Genomic DNA, 20,736 nt, shown 5'->3' with positions numbered 1-20,736 from the left:
TGGAGTACTGTGAGCAGTTCTGGGCACCGCACCTTCGGAAGGACATATTGGCCTTGGAGGGAGTGCAGCGTAGGTTTACTAGAATGATACCCGGACTTCAAGGATTAAGTTACGAGGCGAGATTACACAAATTGGGGTTGTATTCTCTAGAGTTTCGAAGGTTAAGGGGTGATCTGATCGAAATTTATAAGATATTAAGAGGAACAGATAGGGTGGATAGAGAGAAACTATTTCCGCTGGTTGGGGATTCTAGGAGTAGGGGGCACAGTCTAAAAATTAGAGCCAGACCTTTCAGGAGTGGGATTAGAAAACATTTCTACACACAAAGGGTGGTAGAAGTTTGGAACTCTCTTCCGCAAACGGCAATTGATACTAGCTCAATTGCTAAATTTAAATCTGAGATAGATAGCTTTTTGGCAACCAAAGGTATTAAGGGATATGGGCCAAAGGCACCTGCCAGATTTTAGCAGGCCTGCGGGTTCCCAGCGGGTGGTCCTTCGGGAGCGTGGAAAACGTGGACGGCTAATTGAGTGCGGCGATCGCTGGATAATTGATCATATTAAGCCGTGGTTCCTGGTTCTCCGCTCCCCAGCTGCGTGCCGGCGGGCTGCGCATGCGCACTACCGTTTTCGCGATGGAGGAGCTCCACTTAAAGGGGCAGTCCCCCAAAGCCCCTCCTGCTGCAAGAGGCAACACAGGATGGCGCATCCCAGGGGCAAGGCTGCGCCACGCTTCTCCGACCTCGCGCTGCAGTTGCTGCTGGAGGGTGTGAGGAGGAGGAGGGACACGCTGTTCCCGGTGGACGGACGCAAGTGCCCTGGCTCCGTCACCAGGAAGGCATGGGCAGAGGTGGCGGCAGAGGTCAGCAGCAGGGCCGACACCCCCAGGACATGGGAGCAGTGCCGCAAGCGGTTCAATGACCTCACTAGGTCTGGCAAGGTGAGTACACCAACGCACCCTCCCACAACCCGTCCCCACCATCACGTCAAACATATATCACAACCCCTCCTGCAGAGCCACCACAGCGCTCCCGCAGCAATCCTCACAGCCACTCACTCGCCGTGCCCGCAAGTACCCACCATCCCTGTCCCCACCCGAACACTACCACACACCCCAATCCCCATGCAATGGGATGGGCATGTGGCACACGCATCCTCCCATCCATCTGCCCCACGCTCAACCCACCCACACCGATGCTTGATGCGTCTCACTATGCAATCTGCACTCACTCACGCATCTGTGTTTTGCCTTGACAGGAGAAGAGATGCAAGAACAACCGAGAAAGGGCACGCACCGGAGGGGGCCGCCGCACGTGGTCGAACTGACGGATGCAGAGGTGGAGGCGCTCGACCTCGCCGGCACGCAACTTTGCCTCTCTGTTGCGGATGGCGAGTGTGTCACTGCAGAAACGGCCGGTAAGGGAAAGCTGACACTCAACACTCATGATCGCGAGTGACCGTATCATCACCTGCCATCAGGCGCACCGTAACGTTTGTGCACATGCCTCAGTGCCCTCTGTTCTCTTGCAGGGCCGTCTGCGAGCGCTGTGTGTGAGGAGGGCGATTCCTCAGAGGACATGCCGGTCTCTGAGGGTGCATCGTCACATATCAGCCAACCATCCACCAGCACAGAGACACGCACCTCGGTGGGTCCCCCTCGTCAACTAGTTGGGGTTGCACTTGGTGATTCACTGCGCACGAGTGAGCATGAGCAGACCTGGTGGCAGGGGCAGCCGCGGAGGGTCCGCGTCGGTGGGAGCACTCATCTCCAGGCTCTGCTCAGCCGGACCCAGATGCTGAACCCAGCGGTTAACCAGTCAAAATGAGAGTCGTCGAGGGGCACCAGCTAATTGCCGAGGCACTGGGAGAGGTGCCGCGCGCATTGTCCACAATTGCGCAGGTGATGGAGGAGTCCAACTCCTGCATGCGGTCATTGGTGGCGCAGGTACAGGAGGGTACCGGCGACATAGTGTCGCGGGTAGGTGCGGGAGCGTCTGCGGTGGAGGACAGGCTAGCCTCCCTCGAGCGTCACGCACAGCTCCAGATCGAGTCCATGCAGGCCCTGACAACGGCTGTACGGATTCAGGGTGAGCAACATTCCGCCGCCATCAACAGGCTGACGGATACACTAGGGGTGGCCTTGCAAGGCCTCACACATGCCATCCAAACTGTCGTCCAGCAGGGTGGAAGGGGTGATGTGGGCCGAGGCCACGAGAGGGATGATGGTGAACGGGGACATGGAAGCGGGGACGCTTCTCAAGGTGCCCCCACGTCCCACCCGTTGCCCCCCTCTCAACCAGTACCCGCAATGGTGCCTCCTCTCCAGGTGGCCGAGTCTGCCCCTGCACAGGTGCAGGAGGAGCAGTCTGTGGAGGTGCCCTCACGGGCACCGAAACCCAGGGGCCGTCGGCCCAAAGCATCTACCCGGTCAGGGCAAGAACAGGAGCAACCTGCCACTACCTCTGCTGGAGCCACAGGGGTAGCACCACTTAAGGGTACCCGGAAACGAAAGCTAAAGGCGTTATAATCACAAAGGGAATGCACCAGGGTGTCTGTTAATTTGTACACTTTTTGTTTATAGTATTGCATCATGTACATATTAAACAATCGTTCTCACCACTCCTGCCACCTCTCGTCCATTCTTCTTTCGGCCTGTGCAATAGGTGCGTTCCGTGCAGCCCATCATGACGGCGAACACCTGCTGCCACCCATTGGGCACACTGCTGTGGGTGCGTGGGTACTGGCAACACTCTTCAGTGGAGGGGGCTGGTATGGCCCCTCGCATGTGCAGGTGAGGAGATGCGAACGCCTCGCAGTGTGTGACTCTAGGAGAACCGTTGACATATGAGTGCCTCCCTGGCCCGGCGAGCATCCCGGTGAGCCGGTGTTCGGCGCATGGGTCGTACATTATCCTCTGGCGCATCCTCCACCTCCACCTCCACCTCCTCGTCGTCCTCAATGTGGGTGGCGGGTGTGGATGGCGCCTCCTCCAGCGGCACCCCTCTCTGTTGGGCCATGTTGTGCAGGGCACAGCAGACAACTATGATCCGTCCCACTCTGAATGGTGTGTATTGCAGCGCTCCCCCAGAACGATCAAGGCACCTGAAGCGCATCTTGAGCAGCCCTATGGTCTGCTCAATTGTAGACCTGGTAGCAGTGTGGCTGTCATTGTACCGACGCTCCGGCTCGGTGATGGGGTTCCTCAGAGGTGTCATGAGCCACGTGTGGAGGGGATACCCCTTGTCGCCGAGGAGCCAGTCGTTGCCGGTGTTGGGTGCGTGGAAGAGGGGCGGGACGGTGGACTCCCTGAGGATGAAGGCATCGTGGCAGCTGCCGGGGTATCTGGCGCACGTGTAGAAATCTCTGGCGGTGGTCACAGATGAGCTGGGCGTTCATGGAGTGATACCCCTTCCTGTTGATGAACAGCCCTGGCTCATGCGGAGGTGCCCGTATTGCGATGTGGGTGCAGTCGATTACACCTTGTACCCGTGCGAAGCCAGCCATGGCATGGAATCCAACCGCCCTCTCCAGCTGGCTGCGCTCGTCCATGGCGAAGTTGATGTCGTGCGAGGACCTGTGGAACAACCCATCGGTGACCTGCCTTATGCACTTGTGTGCAGACGACTGACAGACCCCGGTGATGTCCCCGGTGGCAATCTGGAAGGATCCGGATGTGAAGAAGTTGAGGGCAGTGGTGACTTTGATGGCGACAGGTAAGAAGATGCTGCTTGGTCCATCCGGGAGCAGCTCGTCGTTAAGGAGGCTGCAGATGTCGGCGACTACCTGGCGATTGACTCTGAGCCTCTTCATGCACTGCTCCTCGGAGAGGTCCATGAAGCTGAGCCTCGGTCTGTAGACCCTGTGCGGAGGGTAGTGCCTCCTGCGACGCATCTCTCTCTGCGGTTGCCCTCCCTCCTGCAGTGCAGGTGGGTGTGCCACAGCACCGTGTTGGAGGGCTCCACGTCTCTGAGGCGGACGGCGTGGACTGCGAGGCTGGTCATGCTGTTCGTCCTCCGAGGATGTCAACGCACCACCCATCTGGCAGGTGTTGGTCTGAGGGGTTGTGCAGGATAGGTAGGTGTTTCCTCGCACTGGGGCTGCGGTTTCAAGGTCTGTGTTTCCTCTGGCTTGGAGGGGGGTGGTGAAGGGCAGGGGTTGCCCTATGTGACGCGGTGGCCTCCTGCGTGGGCTCTCCCCCACTGTGGAGTGCACCTTGGCAGCTGCCACAGGCTGCTGGCTGCAACACGTCCGGTTGGAGTGAGACTGTTTCCCTCACTGTGTGAAACAGTCTCGGTTGAAGGTAAAATCCCACACTTCCTAATAAGACAGCTGAATCAGGTCATTTAATGACCTCAACAAGCAAGGTAAATACACTCAAGTGGCATCCCACTGGCTTTAATTGCCTGCGGGATTCCCACCAGCGGGGGCTGCGCAAGCACCCCCGCACGTCAGCGCGGAACCCGGAAGTGGGCGGGATCGAGGCGCGATCCGGTGACGCACCTGGATATCGCGATTTTCGACGCCCCCCCCCTGCCGGGAACACACCCGGAACCCGCTGGTAAAATCGAGCCCATGGAGTTAGATCACAGATAAGCCATGATCTTATCAAATGGCAGAGCAGGCACAAGGGGCTGAATGGCCTACTCCTGTTCCTATATCACCGTTCCTTCATCGTCGCTGGGTCAAAATCCTGGAACTCCCTAACAGCACTGTGGGAGAACCTTTACCACACGGACTGCAGCGGTTCAAGAAGGCTGCGCACCACCACCTTCTCAAGGGCAATTAGGGATGGGCAATAAATGCTGGCCAATAAATGCTGGCCTTGCCAGCGATGCCCACATCCCATGAACGAATAAATGGCAGAGCAGGCTCGATGGTCTACTCCTACTTATGTTCTTAAAAGGTAGTCACACAGGTTAAGGCCATTAAAAAAATAAAATCACAAAGCACTGAGATTCATTTCTAGAGGGATAGATTGGAAAGCAGGAAGTTATGTTAAACTTGTATAGAACCTTGGCTAAACCACAGTTAGAGTTCTGGTTTCCATATTGTAAAAAAGGAGAGGCACTGGAGAAGGTGCAAAAGAGATTTCCTCGGATGATACCAGAACTGAGAGGTTATACCAATTATGAAAGATTGAACAAGCTGGGGCTCTTTTCTCTGGAAAAAGACCGAGGGGTGACCCGATAGAGGTCTTTATTGAAGGGATTCACAAAATTTCACGTTTCCCCCCCCCCCCCCACGCCCCCAAGATTTATTGGAGTTATTAAAGAAACCCTGGTGTGACTGTTTTTTAAAAAAAATCCAGGGCCTCTCAAAATGGCTGCGGTCAGACACATGGCCAAAGGCCTGCAGCATTTGAAATTGGATTCTCTGACAGCTTGGCAGGCTCCGTGTTTAACACGTCTGCAAACACCTTTCCACAAGAGCAGACAGGGCTCTTTGAACAATGCAGTGAGGCAAGCACAGTTGCATTCACGCCCTGAGGCAAGCCATCAACTTTGCCTACCTACACAATCAAAGTTCGAGCAGAAGTAATCCCAGGACTAAGGTGACCCATTAAAGAACATTCGGAACAATGGAAAGCAGTTATGGAACCGATCAGTACAGGTACCGGCCATTAATGTAAATGGGCCAAGATCGGGGCCCTCGTCTTGCGTTTTCGCGCCCAAATCGGACAATGGAGCAAACTGATGAGGCGCGAAAATAACCTATTACCGGGAGGGTCTAACTGGGACGTCCCAGAACCCCTCTCTCTCTTCGCCTCGGCCCGGCGTCCTGCTTGCCTGCTAGCAACCAAGAAGGAAGGCCGTCCAGTAAACATCGCAACCACGTGTCGAAGGCAGCAGCAGCAGCAGGATACAGGGGCCAGGCCTTTTCATCTGTTTCACTGGTGAGCATTATTTATTTTTCTGGCCATCACAAGACAACCTAGCTAGGTGTAAGAGTGGGAGTTAAAGGGGTATTACTAAAATTGTGATTAGAATTTTCCCTCGATATGTCCGTTTCTTCCACCCCGTTAAGTGTAACACTGTATTGCATCCATAGCGATTCCTTTTATCTTCTGTATAATACTGTTTACCTTGTAGTTTTAGTTTTCTTATTAATAAACATTGGTTTTCCTTGCACCAATCCACTGGTCTGTTCGTCTGTCCTTATTACCGCTCGATAAGTCCTGAGCTCAGAATCAGGAAGGGGAAAGCGATTCAAAACCGCACAGCAGCTCAGGAAAACATGACTGGCTGACCTACAATAAGCCCCGGAAACAAAACCCCTTACATTATGAAAGGGTTTGATAGGTTTGATGTAGAGATGGTTCCACGTGAGGGAGACCAGAACTAAGACCATAAATAAGATGGTCACTAATAAATCCAATAGGGAATTCAGGAGAACCTTCTTTACTCAGATTGGAAGTCACCCCCCACAAGAAGTAGTTGAGGCAACTAGCATGGATGTACTTAAGGGGAAACTAAATAAACACGAGGGAGAAAGGAAAAGGATATGTTGATGGGGTTAGATGAAGCGTGGGAAGAAGCTTGGATGGAGTATAAACTCCGGCATGGACCTGTTGGACCCAATGGCCTGTTTTGGTGCTATACATTCTATGTAATTCTATGCATGTAAATTGCAATGGGTTCATCTCAACAACAGCAGGTTGCAATCCTGCAGAATATTAAGGAACAAAACTCTGAAACAATTCACCATTGTTTCCATAGATTATGCTAAAGCTTTTGATTCTGTTGGATACAAGAGGCTAGATATTAACATGGAGACAGATGGGGGGGGGGGGGGGGGGGAGAAATGGGAGCACAAGATCATAGGGACATGTTTTACTTCCAGTTTTTGTCTCCATCAGTGTGAGCGGGCATGATGTGGACCTGCATGGATGTGATTTCACCTCAACTATTTAAAGGCCCACTTCACAGATGCAATGGTGGGGGAGTTGGAGTGTTGTGGATTGTGTTGATTAAGTATAAGTTGAAAACTAAGTTGAGAAATGGAATCAAGATGGGCCAGGGCTGCACCCAGATTCGGTGAGGTGTCCCTGGACATAATGCTGAGTGCAGCAAGGGCAAGGAAAGAGGTCCTCTTCCCTAGCAATGGGGAAAAAAAACCTGCTTCCACAACAAAGGTGGGGCAGGAGGTGAGCAGGAGAAAGCGTTTTAATGACCTAAACCAGGTCCGCGAAGGTGAGTAAAGCTGCAAAATAACATACAACCTGTAAGTGCAATGCCCTCCCCCACTGTGTCTTGGTCAAACGTACTCCATTCACATCACTCCTCACCCACTTAAAAGTCAGCAGCACCCATTGTTGCATTTCAATACACTTCCTCACCTTCCCTTCCTCCATCCACCACTGACACCAATCCTTATGTAATGTGATGCCACCTCAGTCAGCTCACGTCCTCAAATGAATGCCAGTGCTACACGTAATATATCTGCCTGATAGTCACCCTCACCAAATAGACATGCACCAAATACACAAGCCTTACAGCCACTCATTGGTCTGTAGAAGAGAGCACAAAATACAAGGGCGAGGACCAGAGGCTGGCCCTCAGATCGTGGAGCTTACAAATGCCAAACAGCAGGCTTTGGAGACAAGCAGCATATCAGCCTCCCTGAGCATCAGAGATGGAGAGACTAGTATTGCATTGCTGCAGGCTGACAATTAATCTTTCCTATTCACATCATCTACAAGATTACGTCATCATTACTTGAATTCAGCACCTAATGAAATACAATCTGTGCATTTCAACATTTGTACATTCCCATAACTAAATCATATCCCTCTCCTCCCAGGCCATCATGCAGATAACTGCAGCCTTTGCTGACGAGGATTCCTCAGGGAGGAGCCCATTTCTTCTGATGGTGCAGTCACAAGACACATGCATGCCAGGCGCCACTGCAGATACAAGTACTTCGGTCAGTCCTGTTAGATAGTTAAATGGGATGTCACCTGGTGATTTGCATGGCGCAAGTGAACACAAGCAGAACGTGGTGGCAGGGGCAGCTGTGGAGAGTCCGTGTCAGAGGGCACACTGCTCTCCAAGCTCTGCTCAGCTGAACAGATGCTGAACCTGGGGAGCCAATGAAAAGGAGAATGATAGAGGGTCAGCTGCAACTGTGCAAGGTACTGGCAGTCCTGCCAGGCACACTTCTCACAATGTCAGAGGATGGAGGAGTCCAGCTCAAACATTTGTGGATTGACGTCTCAGGCCATTGCAAAGATGTCTTCCATTGAGACAGTTGCCTCCTCTGTGGAACTTGAATCACAGCATACTAAATCAGTCCCTGCGGGCGGCCCTGCAAACTATGGATGACAGATCCATTAGCCACGGGCTTACAAGGCATCACTGGTCTGCTCAAGCTGTTCTCCTGCAGAGAGGCAGGAGCTATGTGCAGCTGGCCCACATGTTAATGACTGACCCACCTCTCCAGAGCGGGTCAGACACCCCGATATCTGCCGCCATAAAAACGGAAACGTGCGTGGCGTGTTGGGTCGCATTTCGTGCATTTCATGATTTGACCCCTCACCCCCAGGCCCTCTCCCGTCTGTCATGGGCGGTGGGGGGGGGGGGTTTACTATCAAGCCCAAGATATCTTCCAAAGACTGATTATGCAGACAAAAGTAATAAAAATAACTGGCAATCCATCGCCAATCACCATTGCCCCCACTGTTCATAAAGATCAGGGCAAAAAGGCTAGCAGAGAATACCAAAATAAATTCCAAGCATTCATCACAGCAACAGCAGATTGCCATGAGAATGTAGCAATCTTGCAGAATATTAAGGGAAATATTTTGCCGTTGTTTCCATGGGTTGCATTATGGCTTTTGATTCTGTTGGTAACTAGGTAATGAGGCGAGACCGGTCAACAAACAGTTGGGGAAAAATGGAAAAAATTTGTGCGCGTTTGAGTGATCGCGATTCAATTGAAGCCACTTAACTTCCAGGTTTCACGTCCTCAAGCTGCACAGTGGGTGTATTGCGCATGAGGCGTTTAAAGCTCTAGTTTTAAAGCCCAAACTCACGAAGCAGTGGCAGAGCGGACCACAGAGCTGGTATGAGAGAGAGTGTGGTCAGAGAGCTTGGTGGAAGGCCGAGTATTCGAGTATCAAGGAGCGACGTCACAGGACAGCAGGTAGGTGATTGGTGAGTATTACAGTTGTTTTAGCTGTAGTAGGGGCAGTGGGTTAAACTAGCTTCCATGAAACTAACTTCCTATTAGTTTATTAAATTAACAAACTAGATAAACTAAGTAATTAATAAACCTAAAAATAGTCGATTGAATAAAAACTTTAATAAAAATCAATAAAAGAAGGTTAGATAAGGATGGTAGGGCAGGAGGAGTGTCGTAACTGCATCACGTGGGATGATGTGGAGACCAGCGAGATCCCGAGCAACCACATTTAAATTAAGTGTCTGCAGATTGAGGAACTTCAGCTCAGTTAAATGGGATGTCACCTGGTGATTTGCATGGCGCAAGTGAACACAAGCAGAACGTGGTGGCAGGGGCAGCTGTGGAGAGTCCGTGTCAGAGGGCACACTGCTCTCCAAGCTCTGCTCAGCTGAGTCTCAACTGTAGAAATACAGGGGCCTGTCAGTGCGGACTGCACGGTGTGCGGATATTACACAGTGTGCTGAGAGTTCGGTACGTGTGGGAGTTTGGTGAAGTGGGGGAAGGAGGTGCTGCTTTGCCTAGCTTTTCCAAACTTTTCCTGCAGAGCGGTAGTGGACCTGAGAGTAGAAGACTGAGATTGTGGAATAAAAGCAGCAGCAGACCTGCACCAAGAGACAACTACTGTGCGACATCACAGGGACTTAACTCCTGGACCCAAGATAAATAAGAAGCAAAAAGTAATCCAAGTGGGACGTCACCAAGGAAGAGGTAAGTGATTGGCTGGTGAGTATTTTCCTGCTGAATTTGTCTAAGGTTAGAGTTTGTGGATTCTCTGGTCTCTGTTGTGTAGTGGGGGACTGCTGTTCAGCAAGGGCCCTTGAGTATACCTTTTTAATTGAAGTGAAATTGGTGGGATTCATTTAATTTGAATTAATTAGTTAAAGGGTAAGTCATGTCAGGACAGCCCAGCCCCGTGTTATGCTCTTCCTGCTCTATGTGGGAAATCAGGGACCCTTCCGGTGTCCCTGACGACCATGTGTGCGGGAAATGTATCCAGCTGCAGCTACTGACAAACCGCATTGCGGCACTGGAGCTGCGGATGGATTCATTAAGGAGCATTCGCGATGCTGAGAACGTCGTGGATAGCACGTTTAGTGAGATGGTCACACCACAGGTAAAGGTTGTACAGGCAGGAAGTAATTGGGTGACCACCAGGCAGAGTAAGAAGAGCAGGCAGGCAGTGCAGGGGTCCCCTGTGGCCGTCCCCCTCTCAAACAAATATACCGCTTTGGATATTGTTGAGGGGGATGACTTATCAGGGGAAGGCAGCAACAGCCAACTTCCTGGCACCAGGGGTAGCTCTGCTGCACAGGCTGGGAGGAAAAAGAGTGGAAGAGCTATAGTGGTAGGGGATTCTATCGTAAGGGGAACAGACAGGCGTTTCTGTGGCCGTAAACTTGACTCCAGGATGGTTTGTTGCCTCCCTGGTGCCAGGGTCATGGATGTCACTGAGCGGCTACAGGGCATTCTCAAGGGGGAGAGTGAGCAGGCAGAGGTCGTGGTCCACATTGGGACCAACGACATAGGTAGGAAGGGAGATGAGGTCCTGCATCAAGAATTTAGGGAGCTAGGTAGCAGATTAAAGAGCAGGACCTCAAAGGTTGTAATCTCTGGATTACTCCCAGTGCCACGGGCTAGTGAGTATAGAAATAGGAGGATAGAACAGATGAATGCGTGGCTAAAGAGTTGGTGCAGGAGGGAGGGTTTCAGTTTCCTGGATCACTGGGCCTGCTTCTGGGGAAGGTGGGACTTGTACAAGTCGGACGGGTTGCACCTGAACCAGAGCGGGACAAATATCCTTGCGGGGAGGTTTGCTAGCACTGTTGGGGGGGGTTTAAACGAACTTGGCAGGGGGATGGGATACAGAGTGGAGCTACAATAGGGGGTGATGTGCAGCCAAATATAGAGAAAAAAACAAGTCAGCTTGGAAGACAGGGCAAATGTGTGAGGGCAAGGCTGGATGGCATCTATTTTAATGCAAGGAGTCTTGCGAATAAGGTGGATGAACTGAAGGTGTTGATAAACACATGGGAGTATGATATTGTTGCTGTCATAGAGACATGGTTGAGGGAGGGGCAAGACTGGCAGCTCAATATTCCGGGGTACAGAATCTTCAGGCGAGACAGAGGGGGAGGTATAAGAGGGGGGGGTCGCAATATTAATTAAAGAATCAATTACTGCCATAAGGAGGGATGATATATTAGCAGGTTCCTCTAATGAGGCCATATGGGTGGAGCTTAAAAACAAGGGGGCAAGCACTTTGATGGGAGTGTACTATAGGCCCCCAAACAGTCAGGGGGAGATAGAGGAACAGATATGTAGGCAAATCTCAGAAAATTGTGCAAATAATAGGGTAATAATAGTGGGGGATTTCAACTTCCCCAATATTAACTGGGATACTCAGTGTAAAAGGCTTAGAGGGTACAAAATTCTTAACGTGCATCCAGGAGAGCTTTTTGAGCCAGCATGTAGAAAGTCCTACAAGAGAGGGGGCGGTACTGGACCTAATTCTAGGGAATGTGGCCGGCCAAGTGGAAGAAGTGCTAGTAGGTGAGCACTTTGGTGACAGTGACCATAATTCGGTGAGATTTAAGGTGGTCATGGAAAATGATAGGGAGGGGCCGGAAATAAAGGTTCTAAATTGGGGGAAGGCCGATTTTAATAGGATAAGGCAGGATCTGGCCAAAATGGACTGGGATCAGCTGCTTGTAGGAAAATCCGCATCGGAGCAATGGGAGTCTTTCAGAAGGGAGATTGAGACCATACAATGGCAACATGTTCCCGTAAAGGTTAAGGGTGGTTCCAAGAACTCCAGGGAACCTTGGATGTCAGGGGATATACGAGAATGGATTAGGAAAAAAAGGAGGGCTTTTGGCAGATACAAAAGGCTAAAGACGGAGGAAGCCCGAGAGGAGTACAAAAAGTGCAGGGGGATACTTAAAGAAATTAGGAGATCAAGGAGGGGCCATGAAATAACACTGGCGAGCAAAATAAAGGAAAATCCTAAGATTTTTTATAAGTATATTAAGGGTAAGAGGATGACTAGGGAAAAAATAGGGCCCATTAGGGACAAAAATGGCAATGTGTGTGTGGAGCCGGCAGATGTAGGAGGGGTTCTAAATGAATTTTTTGCATCTGTTTTCACTATGGAGAAGGACGATGTAGACATAGAAATACGGCAGGGGGACTGTGATATACTCGAACATATTAACATCGAGCGGGAGGAGGTATTGGCGGTTTTAGCAGGCCTAAAAATGGATAAATCCCCAGGCCTGGACGAAATGTATCCCAGGCTACTGTGTGAGGCAAAGGAGGAGATTGCGGGGGCTCTGACACATAATCAGAACCTCTCTGGCCACAGGGGATGTGCCAGAGGACTGGAGAACCGCTAATGTAGTACCATTATTCAAGAAGGGGAGTAGGGAAAAACCGTGGAACTACAGGCCAGTGAGCCTAACATCAGTGGTAGGAAAATTATTGGAAAAAATTCTGAAGGACAAAATTAGTCTCCACTTGGAGAAGCAAGGATTAATCAGGGATAGTCAACATGGCTTTGTCAAGGGAAGATCATGTGTGACTAATTTGATTGAATTTTTTGAGGGGGTGACTAGGCGTGTGGATGAGGGTAACGCAGTGGATGTGGTATACATGGATTTCAGTAAGGCCTTCGATAAAGTCCCGCACAGGAGACTGGTCAAGAAGGTACGAGCCCATGGAATCCAGGGTGCCTTGGCACTTTGGATACAAAACTGGCTTAGTGGCAGAAGGCAGAGGGTGATGGGCGAAGGTTGTTTTTGTGACTGGAAGCCTGTGGCCAGTGGGGTACCACAGGGATCGGTGCTGGGTCCCTTGGATATGAATGTAAAAGGTATGATCAGTAAGTTCGCTGATGATACAAAAATTGGTAGGGTGGTAAATAGCGAGGAGGATAGCCTCAGTCTGCAGGACGATATAGATGGGTTGGTCAGATGGGCGGAACAGTGGCAAATGGAATTTAACCCGGAAAAGTGCGAGGTGATGCACTTTGGAGGGACTAACAAGGCAAGGGAATACACAATGAATGGGAGGACCCTAGGCAAGACAGAGGGTCAGAGGGATCTTGGTGTGCAAGTTCACAGATCCCTGAAGGCGGCGGAACAGGTAGATAAGGTGGTAAAGAAGGCATATGGGATACTTGCCTTTATTAGCCGAGGCATAGAATATAAGAGCAAGGAGGTTATGATGGAGCTGTATAAAACACTGGTTAGGCCACAGCTGGAGTACTGTGTGCAGTTCTGGTCGCCACACTACAGGAAGGATGTGATCGCTTTGGAGAGGGTGCAGAGGAGATTCACCAGGATGTTACCAGGGCTGGAGCGCTTCAGCTATGAAGAGAGACTGGGAAGATTGGGTTTGTTTTCCTTGGAGCAGAGGAGGCTGAGGGGGGACATGATTGAGGTGTACAAAATTATGGAGGGGCACAGATAGGATGGATACTAAGGAGCTTTTTCCCTTCGTTGAGGGTTCTATAACAAGGGGACATAGATTCAAGGTAAAAGGCGGGAGGTTTAGAGGGGATTTGAGAAAGAACTTTTTCACCCAGAGGGTGTTTGGAGTCTGGAACTCACTGCCTGAAAGGGTTGTGGAGGCAGGAACCCTCACAACATTCAAGAAGCATTTGGATGAGCACTTGAAATGCCAGAGCATACAAGGCTACGGACCAAATGCTGGAATATGGGATTAGAGTAGACAGGGCTGATGGCCGGCGCGGACACGATGGGTCGAAGGGCCTCTCTCCGTGCTGTATAACTCTATGACTCAGTTGTTGAGCTGGAATCCGAGCTACAGCCATTGTCAATGCATTAGGGAGGTTGGGGGGGGAAGTTACCTGGACATTTCGTTCCAGGAGGCAGTCACACCCCTTAGGTTAGGTAGTACTTTAGAGTTAGTCAGTGGTCAGGGACAGGAGCGTGTGACAGCAAATTAGGATGTATGGGGACCCAGGATGTAGTGATAGGGGAGCCTCAGCCCTTGACCTTGTCCAACAGGTATGAGGTACTTGCTGCCTGTATGGATAACAAGGATTACGGAGAGGATGGGCAAACTGACCACAGCATCATGTTACAGGGGGGCCATTCAAGTTTGGGAGGGGAGGAGTGAAAGGAAATTAGTAGAAGGGGACAGATACTGTTCTCTGCAGCCGTGAGGGGGGAGTCCCAAAGGCTGTGTTGCCTGCCCAGTGCCAGGGTTAAGGATCTCCTCACAGCTGGCGAAGAACTTGGAGCACAAGGGGAAGGATCCAATTGTCGTAGTTCACATTGGAACCAACGACATAGGCAGAACTAAGAAATGAGGTTCTGGTGAAGTTTGAGTAGCTGGGATCTAAATTGTTAAGCAGAACCTCAAAAAGGTGGTAATCTCTGGATTACTACCTGAGCCACACAAATTGGCATAGGGACAAATAGATCAGAGTTAAATGCTTGGCTCAGAGTGGTGTGGGAGACAGGGATTTCAATTCATGAGGCACTGGCACCAGTACAGGGAAAGGGAGTTGTTCCATTGGGACGGGCTCCACCTAAACCGGGCTGGGACCAGTGTAATGGCAAATTGAATAACTAGAGCTGTAGACAGCGCTTTAAACTAAAAAAGGTCAGGGTGAGGGAGGAGTCAAGTGACAGGAAATTTAGAAATCCAAAGAGAAAAGTCAAGGCAATAGAGCAGTGTAGTGATTTGGGTAAAGATAAGCAGAGTATGACAGGAAAGAGTTTAACGCTAATAGTGCATCAGCAAATAAGGTCAAAGCAGGTGGTAAGAATAGTGATAAAAGTTAAAACTAAAGGCTCTATCTGAATGCACAAAGCATTCGTAACAAGACAGATGTAGTGGCATAGAGCTAAATGGGTTTGATCCAATAGCCATTAGAGACACATGGGGCCCGATATTAAAAGGGAGGCGGGTTGAGAGTGGGGGAGGGTGTCGACTGAGCGCGAGGGTGATGCGCCCAGTGAAATCAGTGCGCTCCGCACGCGATCGCAACCTAATTGCAGGTACTTGCGCGTGCTTCCAGGTTTCCCGTTCCAGACCTGCGCAGCGGGCGCACTGCGCACCCGCATCACAGACTGTCACAGCAGTCCTCCAATGCTCCTCAGACAGCAACAATCACATTGGCAGCATGGAGCAGGCCAGAGGCAAGGCTGTTCCAAGGTTTTGTGACTCCTCACTCCAGGTGCTGCTCGATGGGGTCAGGAGGAGGAGGGAAATGTTTTTCCCCATCAGACAGGAGGAAGTGGCCTGCCTCTGCCACCAAGGCCTGGCTTGAGGTGGCAGAGGTGGTCAGCAGCAGCGGCAATGTCTCCCGAACCTGGGTGCAGTGCAGGAAGTGCTTTAATGACCTAACCAGGTCAGCCAGAGAGTATACTTATTCATTCTCCCACACTGACTGCCACATCACCTCCACCACCACAATGCTCTCGCATCACTCCTCACATCCACTCAACCATCATCCTCACCTTGCCTGCACGTACTCACCGCCCCAGTTCCCATTCGAACACTACCACGCAACCCAATCCTCATACAATCTCATGGCTATGTCTCACGCACCCTCCTATGCATTTCCCACGGTCAGCCCCACCCACACCAATACATGCAGCGGGTCGCTGTGCAACCACTCAATCACGCCTCTGTTTCGCCTTGATAGAAGAGATGCCAGAATACCAAGAGGGCAAGGACCGGAGGGGGCCCACCACACCAGGTGGTCCTAACGGACGCGGCGCAGCAGGCACTAGAAATAAGCCGCACGCTGAAGTGCCTGTCCGTGGCGGACGCCGAGACTGGGAGCGCACAAGCGGCTGGTGAAAGAAATCTAACACTCAGCACTCATGATAGCAAATGATCTTATCACTTGCAATCTGTAGCACCTCAACATCTGTCCACATGCTGAATATTGCTTTCTGTTCTCTGCAGGGCCACCTGCGAGTGCCGTGACTGTGGAGGACCTGCCGGCCTCTGGGGGGGGGGGGGGGGGGGGGGCGCATCACCACATCTGAGCCAACCATCCACCAGTGCAGATACACACATCTCAGTGGGTCCCTGTCCTCAGTTAGTTGGGGTTGCACATGGTGAGTCACCACGCACGTGAGCACGAGCAGACCCTGGTGGCAGGGGCAACCGTGGAGAGTCCGCGTCGGTGGGAGCACTCTTCTCCAGGCTCTGCTCAGCTGGACCCAGATGCTGAACCCTGGGGGCCAGCCGTGAAAAGGAGAGTCATCGAGGGGCACGAGCACATTGCTGAGGTGCTGGAACAGGTGCCACGCGCACTCTCCACAATCGCGCAGGTGATGGAGGAGTCCAACTCCTGCATGAGGGGAATAGTGGCACAGGTACAGGAGGGTATCTGCGAGATAGTGTGGCGGGTAGGTGCGGGAACGTCTGCGATGGAGGAAAGGCTAGCCTCCCTCGAGCGTCAAGCACGGCTTAATGAGTCCATCCAAGCCCTGATAACGGCCGTTCGGTTTCAGGGTGAGCAACATTCTGCCGCCTTGAACAGGCTGACAGATACTTTACAAGTGGCCTTCCAAGGCCTCTCACACGTCCTCCAAACTGCCGTCCAGCAGGGTAGGAGTGATGTGGGCCTGGGCCACGAGAGGGATGGTGGTGAAAGGGGACATGGAAGTGGGGACACCACTCAAAGTGCCCCCATGTCTCACCCGTTGCCCCCCTCTCAACCAGTACCCGCAATGCTGCCTCCTCTCCAGGTGGCCAAGTCGGCCCCTGCATAGGTGCAGGAGGAGCAGTCTGTGGAGGGGCCCTTATGGGCACCGAAACCCAGAGGGCGTCGGCCCAAAGCATCTAAATCGGTCAGGGCATGAACAAGAGCAACCTGCCACTACCTCTGTTGGAGCCACAATGGGTAGCACCACGTGGGGGTTCCCGGAAGCGTAAGGCGAAGGTGTTGAGCACAAAGGGAATGCACAAGGGTGTATGACTGTCATGTTTTTATTTATATTTGTTTAGTGCACATCCACAATAAACCCCAGTGTTATCACCACCACTGCCACGTCTTGTCCATTCTTGACCGGCTTGTGCAATAGGTCCCTTTCGTGGAGCTCACCATGAAGACGAACACCTGGTCCCACCTATTGGGTCATACTACAGTGGGTGCAGGCATAATTGCACCACTTGAAGCGCATCTTGAGCAGCCCTATAGCCTGCTCAATTGTAGACCTGGTAGTGATGTGGCTGTCGTTAGACAGACGCTGTGGCTCGGTGGTGGGGTTCCTCAGAGGTGTCATAAGTCACGTGTGCAGGGGATATCCCTTGTCCCCGAGGAGCCAGCCCTTGCGGGTGTTGGGTGAGTGGAAGAGGGGCGGCACGGTGGATTCCGAGGATGAAGGAATCGTGGCAGCTGCCAGGGCGCACACGTGTAGGAATCTCTTGCGGTGGTCACAGATGAGCTGAGTGTTCATGGAATGATACCTCTTCCTGTTGACGAACAGTCCTGGCTCATGTGGAGGTGCCCGTATTGCTATATGGGTGCAATCGATTACACCCTGCACCCGTGGGAAGCCAGCCACAGCATGGAATCCAACTTCCCTCTCCATCTGGCTGCGGTCATCCATGGCGAAGTTGATGCAGTGAGAGGCCCTGTGAAACAAGCCGTCGGTAACCTGCCTTATGGACTTGTGTGCAGACGACTGAGACCCCGGTGGCACCCTGGAAGGATCCGGAGGCAAAGAAGTTGAGGGCAGTGGTGACTTTGACGGTGACAGGTAAGATGCTGCTTGGTCCATCCGGGAGCAGCTAGTCATTAAGGAGGCTGCAGATGTCTGCGACTAACTGAGCCTCCGTATGCACTGCTCCTCAGAGGTGCAGGAAGCTGAGCCTCGGTCTGTAGACCCTGTGGCGAGGGTAGTGCCTCCTGCGACGCATCTCTCTGCGGTTGCCCTCCTTCCTGTGTTGTAGAGCCCCACGTGTCAGGGGCGGACAGCGAGGCCGGTGAGGCTGTTCGTCCTCCAAGGAAGTCACGACTGCAACTACGGCGGCCCCCCATCTGGAAGGTGTTGGTCTGAGGGGGTCCGCAAGGTAGGCAAGTGTGTCCTCACACCGGGGTTGAGGTTCCAGTTCGGTGAAATATCTTGTTAGGAGGGTGGTGGAGGCCAAAATTTGTCCAATGTGACGGAGTGGCCTCCTGTGAAGGGTCTCCCTCCCCTGTCGAATGGACCTTTGCAGCTGCCACAGGCTGCTGGCAGCAACACCTCCGTTTGAACTGGGAAACAGTCTCAGTTCAGTGCAAAATCCCATCCCTCCTAATAAAACAGCTCAATCAGGTCTGTAAACTACCTGAACTAGCAACATAAATACTTTCAAGTGGCATCCCGCTGGCTTTAATTGCCTGCGGGATTCCCACCTGCAGGGGCTGCGCGCCCGCCGGCGAGTCTGTGGGGAAACCTGGAAGTGGGCGGGTCGGAGCCGGGCTCCGGACCCGCTCCGGGATTCCCCGATTTTCGGAGCCCCCCCGCCAGGAACGCACCCGATAGCGGATGCTAAAATGAAGCCCATGGCTGCAGGATGGTCAGGATTGGGAACTAAATATACCGGGTTATAAGGTCTACAGGAGAAATAGGGAAAATGGAACAGGGGGAGGAGTAGCCTTAGGTGATTAGAGATGAAATCACTTCACTGATAAAGGAGGATATAACGAGAGGTAAGCAGCCAACAGAGACCTTATGGGTTGAATTGAGAAATAGGAAAGGATCTAAGACTATAGTGGGAGTTGTGTATAGGACCCCTGGCAGCAGCTCTGAAGTGTTAGATTGTATAAATTCAGAGATTAGACAAGCGTGTAATAAAGGCATGGTGGTCTTAATGGGGGACTTTAACCTTCACATAGATTGGGAAAAGCAGACTAGCAACTGTCAGAAAGGCAGTGAATTTCTAGTGTGTCTGGGATAGTTTTCTATAGCAGTATGTCCTAGAGGCAACAAGGGGGCAAGCCATACTAGATTTAGTAATGAACCAGATTTAGTTAATGGCTTAGCTGTACGTGAACATCTTTCCAATAGCGATCATAACATGAGTTCAAGGTAGTGTTTGAAAGGGGAAAAAGCTGCACTTATCGAAAAAATATGGCACAGCAAAAGATTGATGAGATGTAACAAATTGTGACGAAGACCTCTGCACACTCCATGGAGGCGAGGAGTTAGCTGTTTCTAGGGAACGGGAAGTCTAGTGCGTCATGGAAAGTCAGCATGTTGGCGTGAACGGGGAGGCACAGGTTCCGAGTGCTAACTGCACCATGCCACGGACAGCAAAACAGTGCCACAAAAATTTAATGATTTAATGTGATTGGCTAGTGTTCGTTGAGATCGTTTGAAATTTTAAAATTTAAGATTTAAATGTCCTTACTTTTACTAATGCAATGAATTGTGAATGGCTCGTTTATGGATGGGATGGTCAAGGTTCAATCTAATATTAATTGGTCGTAAAACTCAGTTGCCATCGGAGAAGGGCCTCACTAAGTGCTTTGAGATCTTATCTATACTCCAGAGATTTGAGGTGTGAAATTGCAATTAGCAAATTAGACACCCGAATCCAAACCCCCAATTTGTGGGAAAGTGGGATTAGGCTGGGTGGCTCATTTTCAGCCAGTGCGGACACGACGGGCCAAATGGCCTCCTTCTATGCCGTAAATTTTCTATGATTCTATTTTCTACAATTCTATTGTCTCATGAACAAGCACAAACTAACTTTTTGTTTTTAAATGTCTGTGTAAAGTAAGATGACTCAAAAACCATGGCAGGTTGATGACCAGTGGCGGTTCAACCTTTAAGATGACCGAACATGAAGGGCCGCTCACCTGCAGGCAACACTTCCAGTTTAGTGCCTGGTGCCCACATCAGCCTCCACCTGATGCTACTTTTCCCAATGCCCCCTTGGAGCAGCAGCACCCCAGCTCCGAGCTCTCCGATTTCAGCCATTGGACAAGACATAGATCGTGCCTGCGGCACAAAAGAGGGGCTGGCTCACAGGGATGGAAGAGGGCCAGGAGGAAATAGGGTGCCCCTCTCCTGCAGAGTGCACCTCTTGCTCAGGCTGTCACAGCGACCCTTAGGCACACCTGAGGGGACAAGTCTTAATTTTTTTGCTGTTTGTTCTTACTTGCTTGGTGTTATTTAATGAATCTCATGATTGTATAATAATTTATTGTAGCTGCGGTCCTTAAATCTTAGTCGGAAGTCACTAACTTTATATTAAAATTTTTCAAACAATGTTATCACAACTCTTTCCAAAGTAGAAAATTACTGAAGTAATCATTTTTATTTGAAGTTTTGCACTACACACCTCAATGTTTATAGAAAATTTTGCACTAATTTTTTGATGCTGCAATAAAAGTTCACTTTCACCATTTTTTAAGCAATTTCCAGCCCAATATCTGTGATATGAAATATTTCTTGTGACGTTTAACATTAGTAATATGTCCGTACCAGAGTCCCATTGAAATACAACCTATGGAACCTTCTACAAATGATTGATAGAGCACATGTTCCAGAATTCCCTGGATCAAGTTTCAAGAAGTCAT

The sequence above is a fragment of the Heptranchias perlo genome, chromosome 3 (genome assembly GCF_035084215.1).
Source record: "Heptranchias perlo isolate sHepPer1 chromosome 3, sHepPer1.hap1, whole genome shotgun sequence".
NCBI lineage: Eukaryota > Metazoa > Chordata > Chondrichthyes > Hexanchiformes > Hexanchidae > Heptranchias > Heptranchias perlo.
The sequence above is the reverse complement of the archived record's forward strand: the minus strand, read 5'-3'. Positions refer to the sequence as shown.